The sequence below is a fragment of the Carlito syrichta genome, unplaced genomic scaffold (genome assembly GCF_000164805.1).
Source record: "Carlito syrichta isolate Samal-C Ts95f unplaced genomic scaffold, Tarsius_syrichta-2.0.1 Scaffold304465, whole genome shotgun sequence".
NCBI classification, from domain to species: domain Eukaryota; kingdom Metazoa; phylum Chordata; class Mammalia; order Primates; family Tarsiidae; genus Carlito; species Carlito syrichta.
In genome coordinates this window covers 179,635-196,138 of record NW_007248561.1, presented here as the reverse complement: position 1 = coordinate 196,138, position 16,504 = coordinate 179,635, and the positions used below count along the sequence as shown (strand labels likewise).

At 38.6% G+C, this 16,504-nt stretch overlaps 1 long non-coding RNA gene across 1 annotated transcript; it reads right to left on the bottom strand.

Annotated features, from left to right (window-relative positions):
• Positions 1–2,482: 2,482 nt before the first annotated feature.
• LOC110595801 lies at positions 2,483–16,283 on the bottom strand. Its single transcript, XR_002482078.1, has 3 exons — positions 16,182–16,283; positions 3,712–3,911; positions 2,483–3,309 (listed from the first exon to the last, which is right to left on the bottom strand). It is a non-coding gene; the product is annotated as an uncharacterized LOC110595801 (long non-coding RNA).
• Positions 16,284–16,504: the final 221 nt, after the last annotated feature.

The following is a 16,504-nucleotide window of genomic DNA, read 5'->3' as shown; positions in this document are numbered from 1 at the left end:
CCTGCGGGCTCAGGCAATCCACTTGCCTTGGCCTCCCAAATTGCTGGAATTACAGGCTGAGCCACTGAGCCCAGTCAATCAACCTTAAACTAGCAAGGCTGAATAGTGGAAGAGCACTCTATAAAAGAAATCACTCAAAAGGCAAAGGTTTATATTTTATAAAAAATATTTTTCCTCTAAAAAAAGTCCTTTCAAATAGACTTAAATTAAAAGCTTCACTCAAGCATATGTGACTAAGTGACCAAAAATTAGGCAAAGGAGTAAATAGAGAAAGAATATCTACAGTTGTCCCTAAAGTTCCCTACATTCTGAACAGCTCCCATTAATAAAGATGTTTTACTCACACTAATCAAGCATAGACCAATCATGCTTTTACCATCTAGGGTATACTATTTTCTTCTCTTGCCCATGTTCCTGACTACATTCAGTATAACTTCAGGGCTAAAAAAAAATTTTTTTTTTTTTTTTTGAGTTGGAGTCACTCTGTCGCCCAGACTGGAGTGCAGTGGCCGCTCCTGGCCACCGCAGCCTCGACCAGCTGGGCTCTGGTGATCCTTCCGCCTCAGCCTTCCGAGTAGGTGGAACTACAGGCGCGCACTACCATGCCTGGCTAATTTTTGATTTATTGTAGAGATGAGGTCTCACCAAATTGCCCAGGCGGGTCTCGAACCCACGGGCTCAGGCAATCCACTCACCTCAGCCTCCCAAAGGCGCAGGATTACAGGCTGAGCCACCGAGCCCAGCTAGGGTTAAAAAAATTTTACAGAAATTTTTTTTGGAGGAGATAGGAGAAGGCTGGGAAGAAAAAAATGCATATACTATACAAATATTACCTTTTGTAAAGCTCCTTGAAACAATGTTGTAAATTGCATTTCAGACATTTCAAAATAATAAACATACAAAATACAGTACTTTCTTAGTTTTCTGGCAGAGGGACAAAAGAATTCATGCCTTTTGTAGGACATGGGCTCAGATTTTAGGCTCAAAATACAGTAAATTGGCAATAATAGTGGATTGCAGGTAAGAGAGAAACTAAGATCTAGATCCATTAGCTTTCATGTGCTGATGAAATTCTGAAAGGCTAACAACAATGCCCACTGGAAACAATCTGTAGTATCTATACTCTGAACCAGTGCAAAAAGGGAAAAAAAATAAATCAAAATGCAATTTTCATGAGTTACAAAGTGCAAAGCTCCCCTGAATCCAATGCTACTGATAAGCTTGGTTTTCACCACTTTATAGTACTTTTTAATGTCTTAAAGTAAATTCAACAAAACAAAAGCTTTGTAAAACCTTTTTCCACATTTTAGTGATTTAGCACATTTAAAGTCATGAAAATTCTAACCTCCCTTGTTACTAACACCTTAATTCTAAAAGGAAAGTTATCATGGTGATAAGTTAGCAAAAAGTTTTTAATATGTTATCTCATATTTTCCAATTCATCTTAGTAAATGATAACGGACACCAGCTAGTATGATTCTGCGATAAACATGATCTATTTTCAAATAATTTAAATAGCTGAACTACCATTATTTAAAATCAAAGTTCAACTTTATTTTAATATTCAAGGTCAGATTCATTCAGGCAATTTCATTTCCTTCACTTTCATCATGATTTTTGAAAGATATGCTTTAAAACTATCAGTTACAAAACTTTCCTTCTGAAATTAAGGCTGTATTACTTTGCCCTTTTAAAATCATAGAGGTGCCTGTAGTTCCTACTATCCATGGTAAAGATGCAAACAGACACAACTTTCCTTTAAAACTGCTTATTGCACTAAAAGATAGCAAAAACAACTTGTCAGTTCTTAAAATAAACATGATTATATTTCTATAAAAGTGTTGTCAATACTGTTCTGTAATTATTAAAGCACTATTCTAATAAATCTAAAAGAAAAGGAAGCTATACTTCAAAACACATACATATATGTTTATATATATATACACACACATACATATATATAAAAATATATATATGAAAATCACATTAAGGTATGAGAGGCAGCAAGTAGCTTGTCAAAAAACAAAACAAAAAAATCCCCCAACAACCCTTTCTTTCCTTCATTCAATTTCAGAGGCCTCAACCCTACAGAGTTCCAATCTTTTAAAATATTTACCCTTTATAAAATCTTTAAGGAATTTCCATGTATAATCCCTAGAAACAGAAGGCTTTAGAATATATATCACTTATCAGAAAGAGATACAACTTCTGACAAGGTTTTATATTTATAGCAGCTTCAACAAACTCACTAAAGAAAAATAGGTTGCTACTGCTTATGTGCACATTGCACGAATGGCAAATGTATCTTCTGAGTGGGAGGGAGCAGACACACTCTCACAAAAACATTTTATACATATATATATAAAATAAGTATTATATATATAATAATTTTTTTTCATAAGACAGCTATACCAAGAGCTGAGGACTCAGAATTGTGTGTGATAGAAGACGGGGTAGGGTGTGCAAAATAAAAGTAGAAATCTAGTTTGCCATGTTTCACATTCAAATGAACTAGATATATGAACACTTGACTGCTACAGGCAGCATTAGGAAAAAAATGTAGGTGATGAAGGCAAGGGACACAGAGAGAGAAATAAAGGTGGTAGTGATGGGAGAACAAAAGGGGAAGTTCCCCAATGGAATGAACAATAAAATATATACACAGACACATATATATCTACTGTATTATCAATCTAGATCCAGATATATATGCATAAGTATGCATGTATATATTTTAAAAATACAGATACCTTTACAAGAATAAATGAATGCACATTAATTTTTTTGCACACACAATTGTGAACAATCGTTTTGATTATTCATATAGGTGTGTATTTTTTAAACCATCATTTACTTTTTCTTTACTTTTTTTTGCAAAGAGAGTTGTGCTGCCAAGCAACTTGAGGTAAAGGCATTAAAAGGGTTAGACTACAAGAAATGAAAACGAAACAATCGCGATACTTCCTATAGGAGACCGCACAAAAAGCAGTTGGCTGGTTTCATATTGCATAATGATGCTGTGTTCCTTGATGAAGTAAACAATCTTTCTTGTGTCAACATAAGGATCAGACCCTGGCCCCACACAGTGTTGGTTTCTGTATGGCTGGAGGTGTCCTTACTCAACTGACTCCACTGGAAACATACGTTGTATGTTGATTCATTTTTCAGTTCTTCCTCTCAGAGAATAATACTTGGATTTTTTAAGCAAAGTACATTGTGCGTAAGGTATCTTGGTGAATCTGCACAGCCTTGGCAAGAGCTTGTGGATCTCGCCCATTGCTCTGTCCTGAAACGTGGCTTCCTTCAGCACTGTAAGAGAAGTGGCAATAAACACAAAAACAAACTTCCTATTCTGATGTAATAATTCTGAAAAATATTATGTGTAGAAAAACTTAAAAACATAAAAAAATAGAGATTGGTATAATGATTTATGATGTGTCCATCACCCTACTTCAATCTTTATTAACTCAAGGCCAATTTTGTTTTCCTTCTCTCACCTCTCCTAGATTAATTGGAAGCAAATCCAGACATATCACTTTTCATGTGGATCACTAACTCCTGTAATAGCTTATAGCACTTTAATTCTAAATGGCGGTACTTTATGGCAAATAGAGAGGCACATACTTAGAGAAGCACTTAAAAAAATTTTCCAAGAAAATCCTAACATTTGGGTTTGAATGAGAATCTATATTTGTTATACTTTCATATTACCTGTCATGTTCTTTGTCCACAAGATGATATCTGGCTCTGAATGCTACCAGGTGAGCATAATACGCTGGTGCAGGTATAGAAACGGATCGTGTACAGCGTACATAAGTGTGGCAGAGCTGGTAAGTTAGTAGCTGAAGTTCATCTGCAGTAAAGCAGTTATCATCCCATAAAACATGATAGTGTGAAGGACGACTGGTACCCTATAGAAAAGGCAATGGCATATTCTATTGAATTTTAAACTCTTAAATAAATATACAGGACAGACCACATTACATAAAAACAGCTTTGTACATTAGTAAAACATATTCTAATTTAATAATCAGTTAAAAGTCTTTGTTGATTCTGGCCAGGCGTGGTGGCTCAAGCCTGTAATCTCAGCACTTTGGGCAGCCGAGGCAAGAGAATTGCCTGAGTCCAGGGGTTTGAAACCAGCCTGGGTGACTTGGCAAGACCTCATCTCTACAAAAAAATCAAAAAATTAGCCAGGTGTGTGGTGCGTGCCTGTGGTTCCAGTTACTTGGAAGGTTGAGGAAGAAGGATCACTTGAGCCCAGCAGGTGGAGGCTGGGGTGGCTGTGACTGTGCCACTATACTCCAGTCTGGGTGATAGAGTGAGACTCTGACTTAAAAAAAAAAAAAAAAAATCTTTGTTGTTTCTAGTTATAAATCCAAAAGGAATGAAAGCAGGGACTCAAGCTGATGCTTGTATACCTATGTTCATAGCAGCATTACAAACAATTACCAAAAGGGAAAAGCAACCCATATGTCTATCAATGAATATCTAGATAAACAAAATGTGGTATATACATAAATGGATATTATTCAATCTGAAAAAGAAAATTCTGACACATACTAAACATGAATGAACCCTGAAGACACCATGCTCAATGAAATAAATCAGTCACAATAGGCCAAATATTGTATTACTGTATGCAAATTTAATCTCAAAATAAAATGGCAGGTGGGGGATTGGGACTGAGCTGTAAACACCAATAAGATTAAGAAAGAAATGTATTGAAAAATTATGGGATTTGGCCAAAATGTCATTAAAGGATCTGTTACTCACTGGTAAAGTTAAAACTAGTGTTTAGAAAAAATAAACTGTGGCCAGGCATGGTGGCTCATGCCTATAATCCCAGCAATTTGGAGGCGGAGGTGAGAGAATTGCTTGAGCCTGGGGGTTCGAGAACAGTCTGGACAACATGGCAAGACCTCATCTCCGCAACAAATCAAAAAATTAGCTGGGTGTGAGATTTCAACTAAAAACGACGACAACAACAACAACATAAACTGTTATATTTTATGGTTAAAAATAATTGGGTTTTAAATTTCAGCTGGTAAAAAAACAAGATATCTTTGGATCTCAAAGTCTGAAGGTTCAAATAAAGCTGGAGAGATGCATAAAGAATATTCTTTTTTTTTTTTTGAGTCAGAGTCTTACTCTGCCTCCCAGGATGGAGCACAGTGGCATGCTCACAGCCACTGCAGCCTCAACCTGCTGGGCTCAGGCAACCTTTCCACCTATCTTTTAACTAGTGGAACCACAGGTGCGTGCCACCAAGCCTGGCTAACAAAGAACATTCTTAAACCAGGCGAGGTGGGGTCTATAATCCCAGTACTTTGGGAGGCTGAGGTGAGGAATGCCTGAGCCCACCAGTTTGAGACCAGCCTGGGCAACTTGGCAAGACTTCATCTCTACCACAAATCAAACAATTAGCTGGGTGTGGTGGCATGCACCTATATTTCCAGCTATTTGGAAGGCTGAGGTAGAAGGATCACCTGAATGCAGCAGGCTGAGGCAGTCAATGGTGGCTGTGAGCATGCCCCTGCACTCCAGCCTTTAGTCTCTGTGAAATATTCCTGGTTACTTGCTGACTAGAGCAAAAGTTTCAAAAGAAAGTTGTTCTCTAAAGTTTCTGGTTAAATATATCGGAAAAATATTCCTATCTTAAGGACTGATAATGACCATTTACATATTAAAGGTCGCCAAAAGTTCCAGAATTAAAAAAAAATCTGTTTAACAGCATTTCTTTCTCCTCTGATTTTTTTTAAATTAAAAAGCTACAGCAGTATTAGGAAATATGGCGGGGGGGGCACTAAAATAGGTACTCTAATTATACAGGTTTATTATTACTTTAACTTTATGAATTTTGGGGGGTTTTATTATTATTATTGTTAATTTTTTTGAGTTGGGGTCTCATCCTGTTGCCCAGGTTGGAGTGGCAGCATCATGGCTCACTGTAGCCTCGATCTCCTGGGTTCAGGGGATCCTTCTGCTTCAGCTTCCTGAGTAGCTGGGACTACAGGTATGTGCCATCATGTCTGGTTAATTTTTTGACTTATTTTGTAGAGGTTTTCATTATTTTTAGTTGACATATAATAATTACACTTACTGCCAGGCTCGGTGGCTCAGCCTATAATTCTGCGCTTTTGGGAGGCTGAGGTGAGTGGATTGCGTGAGCCCGCAGGTTCGAGACCCGCCTGGGCAGCAAGACCTCATCTCTACAATAAAGCAAAAAAAAAATCAGCCGGGCGTGGTAGCGCATGCCTGTAATTCCGGCTACTTGGAAGGCTGAGGCGGAAGGATCGCCGGAGCCCAGCAGGTCGAGGCTGTGGTGGCCGGGAGCGGCCACTGCACTCCAGTCTGGGCGACAGAGTGAGACTCCAACTCAAAAAAAAAGAATCCATAATAATAATTACACTTACTTATCGGTACAGTGTGATATTTTGAGAGAGAGAGATATATATAGTATGTCATAAACAAATCAGGACAATTAGTGTATCTATCACCTTAAACATTTCTTTGTGTTAGGAAAATTCCTCATCTGCTCTCCTGGTTATTTAGAAATATACTGTAAATTGCTGTTAATTATAGTCACCCTACAATGCTATAGAATACTAGAACTTATTTCTCCTACATAGCTTAATTTTGTATTTGATAACCAATCTGTGGTTATTCCCCCTCCCTCCCACCCTTTCTTGCCTCCAGTCACCATTATTCTACTGTCTACTCCTATGAGATCAACTTTTTTTTTTTGATTTGGAGTCGCCCAGGCTGGAGTGCAGTGGCACGCTCACAGCCACCACAGCCTCAACCTGCTGGGCTCTGGCGATCCTTCCGCCTCAGCCTTCCAACTGGCTGGAACTACAGGCATGTGCTACCACGCCTGGCTAATTTTTTATTTATTGTAGAGACAAGGCCTCACTAAGTTGCCCAGGCTGGTCTTGAACCCATGGGCACAGGCAATCCACTTGCCTCGGTCTCCTAAAGTGCTGGGATTATAGACTGAGCCACCGAGCCCAGCCAAGAACAACTTTTATAGCATCCACATATAAGTGAGATCATACAGTATTCATTTTTCTGTCACCTGGCTTATGTCACTTAACACATTGTCCTCCAAGCTCATCCATGTTGCTGCAAATAACAGAATTTCATTCATTTTAATGACTGAATAGTATTTCACTGTGTATATATACCACATTAAAAAAATCAATTTGTCTGTTGATGGATAGTTACGTTGACTCTATATCTTGGCCACTGTGAATAGTGCTGCAATAACATAAGGGTGCAGATATATTTCTTCAACATACTGATTTCCTTTCCTTTGGATATATACCCAGTAGTGGATCACTAAATCATATGGTAGTTCTTGTTTTAGCTTTTTGAGGAACCTCCATACAGTTTGCTATGGCTATACTAGTATACATTTCTACTAACAGTGCATAAGAGTTCCTCTCTGCGTCCTCACCAGCATTTGTTATTCTTTGTCTTTTTATAACGGCCGCTCTAATTGAGGTGAGATGATATCTCACTGTACTTTTGATTTTCATTTCTCTAATGATGAGTGATGCTGAGCATATTTTCATACGCCTGTTGGTAATCTGAATGTCTTCTTTTGGGACATTTGCCAGTTTTTAAATCAAATTTTTTTTTTTTGCGGCTGAGTTCCTTGTATATTTTGAATATTATTCCCTTGTTGAATGAATAGTTTGCCTAGATCAACATCCTAAAGCATTTCCTCTATGTTTTCTTCTAGTAGTTTAATAGTTTTGGGTCTTTCATTTAAGTCCCTTTTTTTTTCCGAGTCAGGATCTCACTTTGTCACCCAGACTGGATCTCCTGGGCTCAGGTGATCCTAGGGCCTCAGCATCCGGAGTAGCTGGGACTACAGGTGCATGTCACTATGCCTGGCTCATTATTTTTTTTTTTTTTGTAGAGACAAGGTTTTGCTATGTTGCCCAAGCTGGTCTGAAACTCCTGGCCTCAAGCAATCTGCCTGCTTTGGTCTCCCAAAATGCTTGAATTACAGGTATAAGCCACTGCACCTGGCCTTCATTTAAATCTTTTAATCCATTTTGAACTGATTTTTGTATGTGGTGTGAGACAGGGTCCAGTTCCATTTTTTGCATATGAACAGCCAATATTTTCAGCAGTATTTATTGAAGTGATTGTTTCTACCCCAATGAAAGTTCTTAGTCTTTGTCAAAAATCAGTTGGGTGTAAATACGTAAAATTATATCTGGTCTCTGTCTTCCATTGGCCTATGTGTTTGTTTTTATGCCAACATCATGCTTTTGGTTAATATGGCTTTGTACTATATTTTGAAGTCTGGTAGTATGATTCCTCTAGCTTTGTTCTTTTTGCTCAGGATTGCTTTGGCTATTTGGGGTCCTTTGTGGTTCCACATGATTTTAGAATTGTTTTTTTCTATTTCTGTTGAGAATGTTATTGAAATTTTGATAAGGACTGCATTGAATCTGTAAATTGCTTTTGGTAGTATGGTCAACATCAATTCTTTCATTTCATGAATAAAAGAACATGGGATATTCTTTTATTTTTTGGTATCCTCTTTGATTTCTTTCATCAGTTTTTTAGTTTTCTTCATAGAGCTCTTTCACCTCCTTGGTTAAATGTATTCCTAGTTTTATTTGTTTGTTTGCTTTTTTCCTTTCATAGCTATTGTAAATAGAATTGTTTTTGTGATTTCTTTTTTGCAAGATAATTGTTGGTGTACAGAAACACTAATTTTGTATTCTAGAACTTTACTAAATTTGTTCATCAGCTCTAAAAGTTTTGCTGGGTGCGGAGGCTCACGCCTGTAATCCCAGCATTTTGGGACGTGGAGGCAGGAGGATTGCTTGAGTTCAGGAGTTCGAGACCAGCCTGGGCAATGTGATGAGACCTTGTCTCTACAATAAATAAAAAAATTAAGGTGGCACACACCTGTGGTTTCAGCTACTTGGAAGGCTGAGGCGGTAGGATCACTTGAGCCCAGCAGGTCAAGGCTGCAGTGGCTGTGAGCATGCCATTGCATTTCAGCCTGTGTGACAGAGTGAGACTCTGGAAAAAAAGATTTTTGGTGGCGTTCCTAGGGCTTTCCATATATAAGCACAGGTCCTCTGCAAATAGGGAACATTCAACTTTCTCCTTTCAAATTTAGTTGTTCTATACTGCTCTCTTGTCTAATGGCTCAGGTTATGACTATGTTGAATAAAAGAGGCTAAAGTGGACACCTGAACTTAGCTCTTAACTTCTCCCCATTCAGTAAGATGTTGGCTGTGGGCTGTGTTGAGGTACAGTCCTTCTATACATAGCTTCTTGAGAACTATTATCATAGTAGAGATGTTGAGTTTTATTAAATGCCCTTTCTACATCTGAGATGATCATATGGTTCTTATCATTCACTCTGCTGATGTGAGTTATCACATTTATTGATTTGTATATGGTAAACCATCCCTGTACCCCTGGAATAAATCCCATTTGATCATGGTGAATGATTCTTGTAATGTACTGTGTGATTTGGTTTGCTAGTATTTTGTTGAGAATTTTTGCACCTGTGTTCATCAGGGATATTGACCTCTAGTTGTTGTAGCCTTGTCTAGTTTTGGTATAAGGGTCATGCTGGCCTTGTACAACGAGTCTGAAAGAATTCAATTTTCTGAAGAGTTTGATAAGAACTGGCATTAGTTCTTCTTTAAGTGCCTGGAAGAATTCAGCAGTGAAGCCATCAGGTTCTGGGCTTTTCTTTGATGGAAGATATTTTTCCCCCTGCTTTTTTAAGGGAGAAAGAGAGGGAGAAAGAGAAAGGGAAGGAGAGATAGAGAAGAGAGAGAGGGAGAGAGGAGAGAGAGGTGAGGGGGAAAGAGGAGGGGGAAAGGGAGGGGAAGAAGGGAGAGAGAGAGAGAAAGAGGGAGAGAGGAAAAAGGGAGAGAAGAGAGAGAGAGGGAGGGAGGGGAAGAGAGGAGAGAAAGAGAGGAGAGAAAGGGAGGGAGAGGGAGGAAGAGAGGGGAGAGAGAGAGGAGCAGAAGACTTTTTATTACAGATTCAATCTTGTTACTTGTAATTGGTCTATTCAGGTTTTCTTTTTTTGAGTCGGAGTCTCACTGTCACCTAGGCTGGAGTGCAGTGTCATGCTCACAGCCACTGCAGCCTCGACGCGCTGGGCTCAGATGATCCTTCTGCCTCAGTCTGTCAAGTAGCTGGAACTACAAGCACACGCCACCACACCCAGCTAATTTTTTTTTTTTTACTTATTGTAGAGATGAGGTCTTGCCAAGTTGCCCAAGCTGGTCTCAAACCCGTGGGCTTAGGCAATCCTCTCACCTTGGCCTCCCAAAGTGCTGGGATTATAGCGTGAGCCACTGTGCCTGGCCTATTCAGGTTTTCTATTTCTTGGTTCAATCTGGGTAGACTGCAGTATTCGGGAATTTGTGCATTTCCACTAGATTTTCTGATATGCTGGCAGAGAGCTGTTCATAACAGTCTAATGATCTTTGTATTTCTGTGGTATCAGTTGTAATGACTCCTTCTTTGTTTCTGACTTTATTTATTGGCCCTTTTCTCCTCTTTTCTTGAATAGTCTAGCTAATGGCTTGTTATTATTATTATTTTTTAAACTTTCCAAAAACCAACTTTATGGCCAGGAATGGTGGATCACACCTGTAATCCCAGTGCTTTGGGAGGCTGAGATGGGAGGATTGCTTGAGGCTAGGACTTCAAGAGTAGCCCGGGCAAGACTTTCTCTACAATAAGTGGAAAAAAAAATCATGGTGGCATATGCCTGTAGTCTTAGCTACTCAGGAGGCTGAGTTGGGGGTATTGCATTTGAGATTAGAAGTTTGAGGTTACAGTAAACCATGATGATGCCAGTGCTCTCCAGCCTGAGTAACAGTGAAGCCCTTTCTCTGAAAAACAAGCAAGCCCCCCAAAACCCAACTTTCCATTTTGTTGATCTTTTGTATTGCTTTCTAAGTCTCAATTTCATTTATTTCTGATCTGATCCTTATTTTTTTTTTTCTCCTACTACTTTTGGGTTGGTTTGTTCTTGTTTTTCTAGTTTCTTGAGATGTAGTTTTTTGCTTATTTGAAATTTTAAGACTTTTCTGATATAGGAGTTTATTGTCATAAACATTCCTCTTAAAGTTTGCTATATCCCATAGGTTTTACATGTTGTATTTCTGTTTTCATTTGTTTCAAGAAATTTCCCTCTTAATTTCTTCATTGACTTATTGGTTTCTTAATTTCTTACTGGTTGTTCAGGAGCATGCTGTTTAATTTCCATGTATTTGTATAATTTTAAAAAGTTCCTCTTGGCTGGGCGCGGTGGCTCAGCCTGTAATCCCAGAACTTTGGGAGGCTGAGGCGAGAGGATTGCTTTAGGTGAGGTGGCATGCACCTGTAGTTCCAGCTACTTGGAAGGCTGAGGCAGAAGGATCGCCTAAGCAGGTCCAGGCTGCAATGGCTGTGAGCATGTCACTCACTGGTCTCTAGCCTGGGCAACAGAGTGAGACTCCAACTCAAAAATAAATAAATAGTCAGGTTCGGTGGCTCAGCCTGTAATTTCGTGCTTCGGGAGGCTGAGGTGAGTGAACTGCCTGAGCCAGTGGGTTCGAGATCCACCTGGGAAACTTGGCGAGACCTCATCTCTACTCCAACTCAAAAAATAAATAAATAAGTAAGAAAAAAAAGTTCCTCTTGTTAATGGTTTCTAGTTTTTTTGCATTGTCATCAGAAAATAAAAGACACTTGATATAATTTCAATTCTTCTAAATTTGTTGAGGCTTGTTTTGTCAAAGTGACAAAACAATATGTGGTCTATCCTGGAGAATGCTCTATGTGCTGTTGAGAAGAATGTGTATTCTGCAGCTATTGAATGCAATGTTCTGCAAGCGTCTGTTAGGTCCATTTGGTCTAAAATACATCTTAAATTTCTTGTTGATCCATCTACTGCTGAGAGTGGAGTGCTGAAGTCCTTAACTATTATTGTATTGAAGTCTGTCTCTCCTTTTAGGTCTAATATTTGCTTTGTATATATGGGTGCTCTGGTGTCTGGTGTATATATAGTAAGAATTGTTATATCCTTTTTTTTTTTTTTTTTTTTGAGTTGGAGTCTCATTCTGTCGCCCAGACTGGAGTACAGTGGCATGCTCCTGGCCATTGCTGCCTCAACCTGATGGGCTCTGGTGATCCTTCCGCCTCAGCCTTCCAAGTAGCTGGAACTACAGGCGTGCGCTACCACGCCCGGCTAATTTTTTGATTTATTGTAGAGATTGGGTCTCGCCAAGTTGCCCAGGCAGGTCTTGAACCTGTGGGCTCAGGTAATCCACTCACCTCAGCCTCCCAAAGCACGGGATTACAGGCTGAGCCACCGAGCCCGGCTTGTTATATCCTCTTGCTGAATTGATCACTTTATCATATGTTCTTTTTTTTTTTAACTTACAGTCTGTTTTATCTGATACAAGTATATTTTCTTCTGCTCACTTTGGTTTGTTTATGTGAAGTATTTTTTCCTATCACTTTACTTTCAGTCTATATGTGTCTTTATAGGTAAAGAGTGTCTTGTAGGCAGCATATAGTTGGATCAACTTTTCTTATCTATTCAGCCAGTCTATATATATATTTTAAATAAAAAACAGAAGTTTATTTCTCAAAGTTATGGAGTCTGTATCTTTCAAGTAGAAAATTTAATCTATTTACATTCCACGTTACCACTGGCATGTGAGAACTTATTACTGTCATTTTGTTAATTGTTTTCTGGTTATTTTTTAGATCTTTTGTCCCTTTCTTATTGTTTAACTTTGTGGTTTGAGTCCTTTCTCATCCTCATTTGTATGTTTGATCTACCGATTAGCTTTACATTTTCATGTGTTTTTATGATGGCAGATAGCATTCTTTCTGTTCCAGGTGTAGGACTCCCTTAAGCACTTCTTGAGAGCTGCTCCAAAGGTGATGAATTTCCTTTATGTTTGCTTTTCTGGGAAAGTCTTCATTTCTCCTTCATTTATAAAGGATAACTTCGCTGGGCATAGTATTCTTATTAAACAGGTTTTTTCTTTTTGTACTTTGAATATATCATCCTATTCTCTCCTGGCCTGTAAGGTTTATGCTAAGAAACCTGCTGTTCTTCTCGTAAGAGTTCACTTATGTGACTAGATAGATGCTTGCTTTTACTGTTTTTAGAACTCTGTCTTTGACTTTTGAAAGTTTGACTAGAATGTACTGAGGAGATCTTTTTGGGTTGTATCTATTTGTGAATCACTGGGTTTCCTGGATGTCTAAATCTCTTCTTACACTTGAGAAGTTCTCAGTTACTATTTTGATAAATAGATTTTCTATGCCATTGAACTTTTCTTCACCTTATTGGACACTCAAAATTTGTATATTTGGTTGTTTTATGATGTCCCATATGTCACATGGGTTTTCTTTTTTTGGTCTGATTGGCTTATTTGAAAAGTTATCTTCAAATTCACAAATTCTTCTGCTTGATCTAGTCTAATATGTTTGATCTAGTCTAAAGCTCTCAACTGTATTTTTTATTTCATTTATTGAATTATTTAGTTCCAGGATTTCTGTTTGGTTGTTTTTTTATGATATCCCTTTGGTGTATTTCTCATTCATATTTTGAATTGTTTTTCTGATTCATTTGTAGTGTTTAACAGTGCTCTCTAGTACCTCACTGAGCCTTCTTAATATCATCATTCTGAATTCTTGTTCAGGTATTTCATGAATTTCTTTTTCATTGGAGTTTGTTGTTGGAGAATTATTATGTTTCATTTGGAGGTGTCATATTTCTTTGCTTTTTCACGTTCCTTGCATCCTTTTGTTGATAACTGTTCATCACATGTAATAGTCATTTCTTTTAATTTTTCTGATTGGCTTTCATGGGGAAGAATTTTTTCTGTAGATGTATCTACAGTGTTGGTTGTATAGGAAACTTTAGCTTGATTTCTGGATATGTGCAGTAGTGTAGTTGCTGTATGATTTATTTGGTTATAAACACCGTCTGTGACATCTTTGATTTCCTCAGTGGTTTAGGCTATGGTTGTTAGTGGAAGCTGTGATGAGTTTTTGCTAGGGACAGGATGCCAGGTATGCCAGTCAACAGGACCCAGCTGTGGCAGCAGGGAGCTGAGCATGCCTGTTGTTAGGCTCCTGGGTAGCATATATAGGCATTGGTGTTAGCTGGTCCAAGAGGGCCAATGCTTGGGTCTCTAGGCAGCTTGCTAAGATGTCAGTAGTAACAGCAGTGGGCTGGGCGGGCAGATGAATCCTTGGGCCCTTGAGTAGTATGCATGGTGTGGGCAATGAGAGTAGTAGTAGCAGGACACCTTGTGGGCTTCCAGGCTGCACTTGCTGGTGCAGTTTGGCTTTGACAGGTTGGGTAGGTCAGTCCCTAGGTCCATAGGCAGCATGAGTGGGTAGGTGCCAGAAGAGGTAGTGGTGGTAGGCATTTTCTCCCATTCTCTGTGTAGCCATTCCAAGTGTCTGTGCTTACCAGGTTTTCTGTTACTCCTCTGATGCACTCTGATGCTCTCCCTCAGTTATTTTCATTAAGATGTAGATGTATATCTGTTGTTTTGGCTGTCTACATGAGGGAGACAAGCACTAGGAGCTTCTAGTCAGCCATTTTGGTGATATCACCCTCTGACCCCACTATTAACTATGTTTTTGCTAATTGGTTATAACTACCCACCCTGTAAAAGTATACTGTTGATTGTAAAGAGGAGTGGATATAAAAATATGAATAAATGACTGAGAAAATAACTTAAAGCCATGAGTCTAGAACAGGTTAGTGTATGTGTATGTGGGATATACAAAGCTGTAAGACACAGCTGTACAGCAAGGTACAACTTGAAATTTCTACCTCAATCAATAGCAAGTAACCTAAAATAGTTTCTGGCTATATCCTCTCAGACTCTCAGATATCCTGGGAATATGGGTTTGTTTTCTATTGTTGGAAAGATTGAGAAGCACTGAATTAATGCTTATGTTCTACCAAGCAAAGCTAACAAATTAATGAAAAGATTTTCTGAAAAGAATAAGGCTTTTAAAATTATTTAAATGAAACTTAAAGCTTTAATTCTAAAATTAAAACTATTTCACATACTCAATATCTACCAGTAAATGTCAAAGTTTTCCATAAAAATACTATCATCATTAACTGGGTGCAGTGGCATATGCCTGTAGCCCCAGCTACTTGGGAGACTGAGATGGGGGGATTGCTTGAGCCCCTTAAAAAAATAAAAATAAAAAGAGGAAACAATCAGGTACTTTAAATTTTTTTGAAGTTTTAGGTTAAATTAAGGGTCCATTTTAGGGAGATTCATTCTACTAAGCTACATATATTCTGGTAATTTCATAAAAATAAGCCCCAAGCACCTCTCAAGGTAAGAAAAGGGAAGAAATTTACTTACTGAAAGTTTCATCTAATTTCATGTGGAAACAATTTGGAATGCAGAGAAGAGTATTTCTTTCTCCTTTTTCTGAGATTTAAAAAATACACATAAGAATGAAAGTTCTGGTTTGAGCATGCTGGCTCACATTTGTAATCCAGTGCTTTGGGAGGCCAAGGTGGGAGGATTAATTGAGGCCAGGAGTTAGAGACCAGTCTGGGAAACACAGTGAGACCCTGTCTCTACAAAAAGTTAAAAAAATTAGCTGGGTACAGTGGTGAATGACTGTAATCCCAGCTACTTGGGAGGTTGAGATGGGAGGATTGTTTGAGCCCAGGTGTTTGAGGTTACAGTGAGCTATGATTACATCACTACGTAGCCTGTGCAACAGAGCAAGACACCGTCTCTAAAATAAACAAAAAAGAAAAGAAAAAAATAAAAAAAGAGAATTAAAGTTCTTGAATTAAAACGTGTGACTGGGCATGGTGGCTCATGCTTTATAATCACTGCACTTTGGGAAGTTTGAGGCAAGAAGATTGCTTGAGCCCAGGAGTTCAAGACCAGCCCAGACAACATAGTGAGACCTCATCTCTACCCCCCAACCCACCCTCTAAAAAACTTAGCTGGACATGGTGATGCTTGCCTATAGTTCCAGCTATTTGGGAGACTGAGGAAGAAGGATCACCTGAGCCCAGAAAGTCCAGGCTGCAGTAGGCCAAGATTGTGCCACTGCACTCCAGCCTAGGTGACACAGTCAGACCTGACTTAAAAAAAAATTAACTCAATGTGTAGGCTTACCTGTATTCCAGCATGGCTACAGAGGTAAAAATCAAACTCATACGGGTGTGTAATATCTGTATCAACTGTTGTTCCAGCTGGGATATTGCCACTTCTTCCAACCTAGATTTGTTTGGTGCAAGTTTAAACAAACAAGAAAAAGGTAAAACAAAAAATATATTCGAAAGCACTTTAAAAAATGTATAAATATATAGGCTGATTCTCTGCTTCATCACTTTCAGCTTAAACTATCACTTAAGCAGCCAATAAGAGCAGACATTATGCAGGTCCTACCTAGTTCCTACACTTAAATGTTGCTGAAAGCGGGTGCCGATAAACAATAA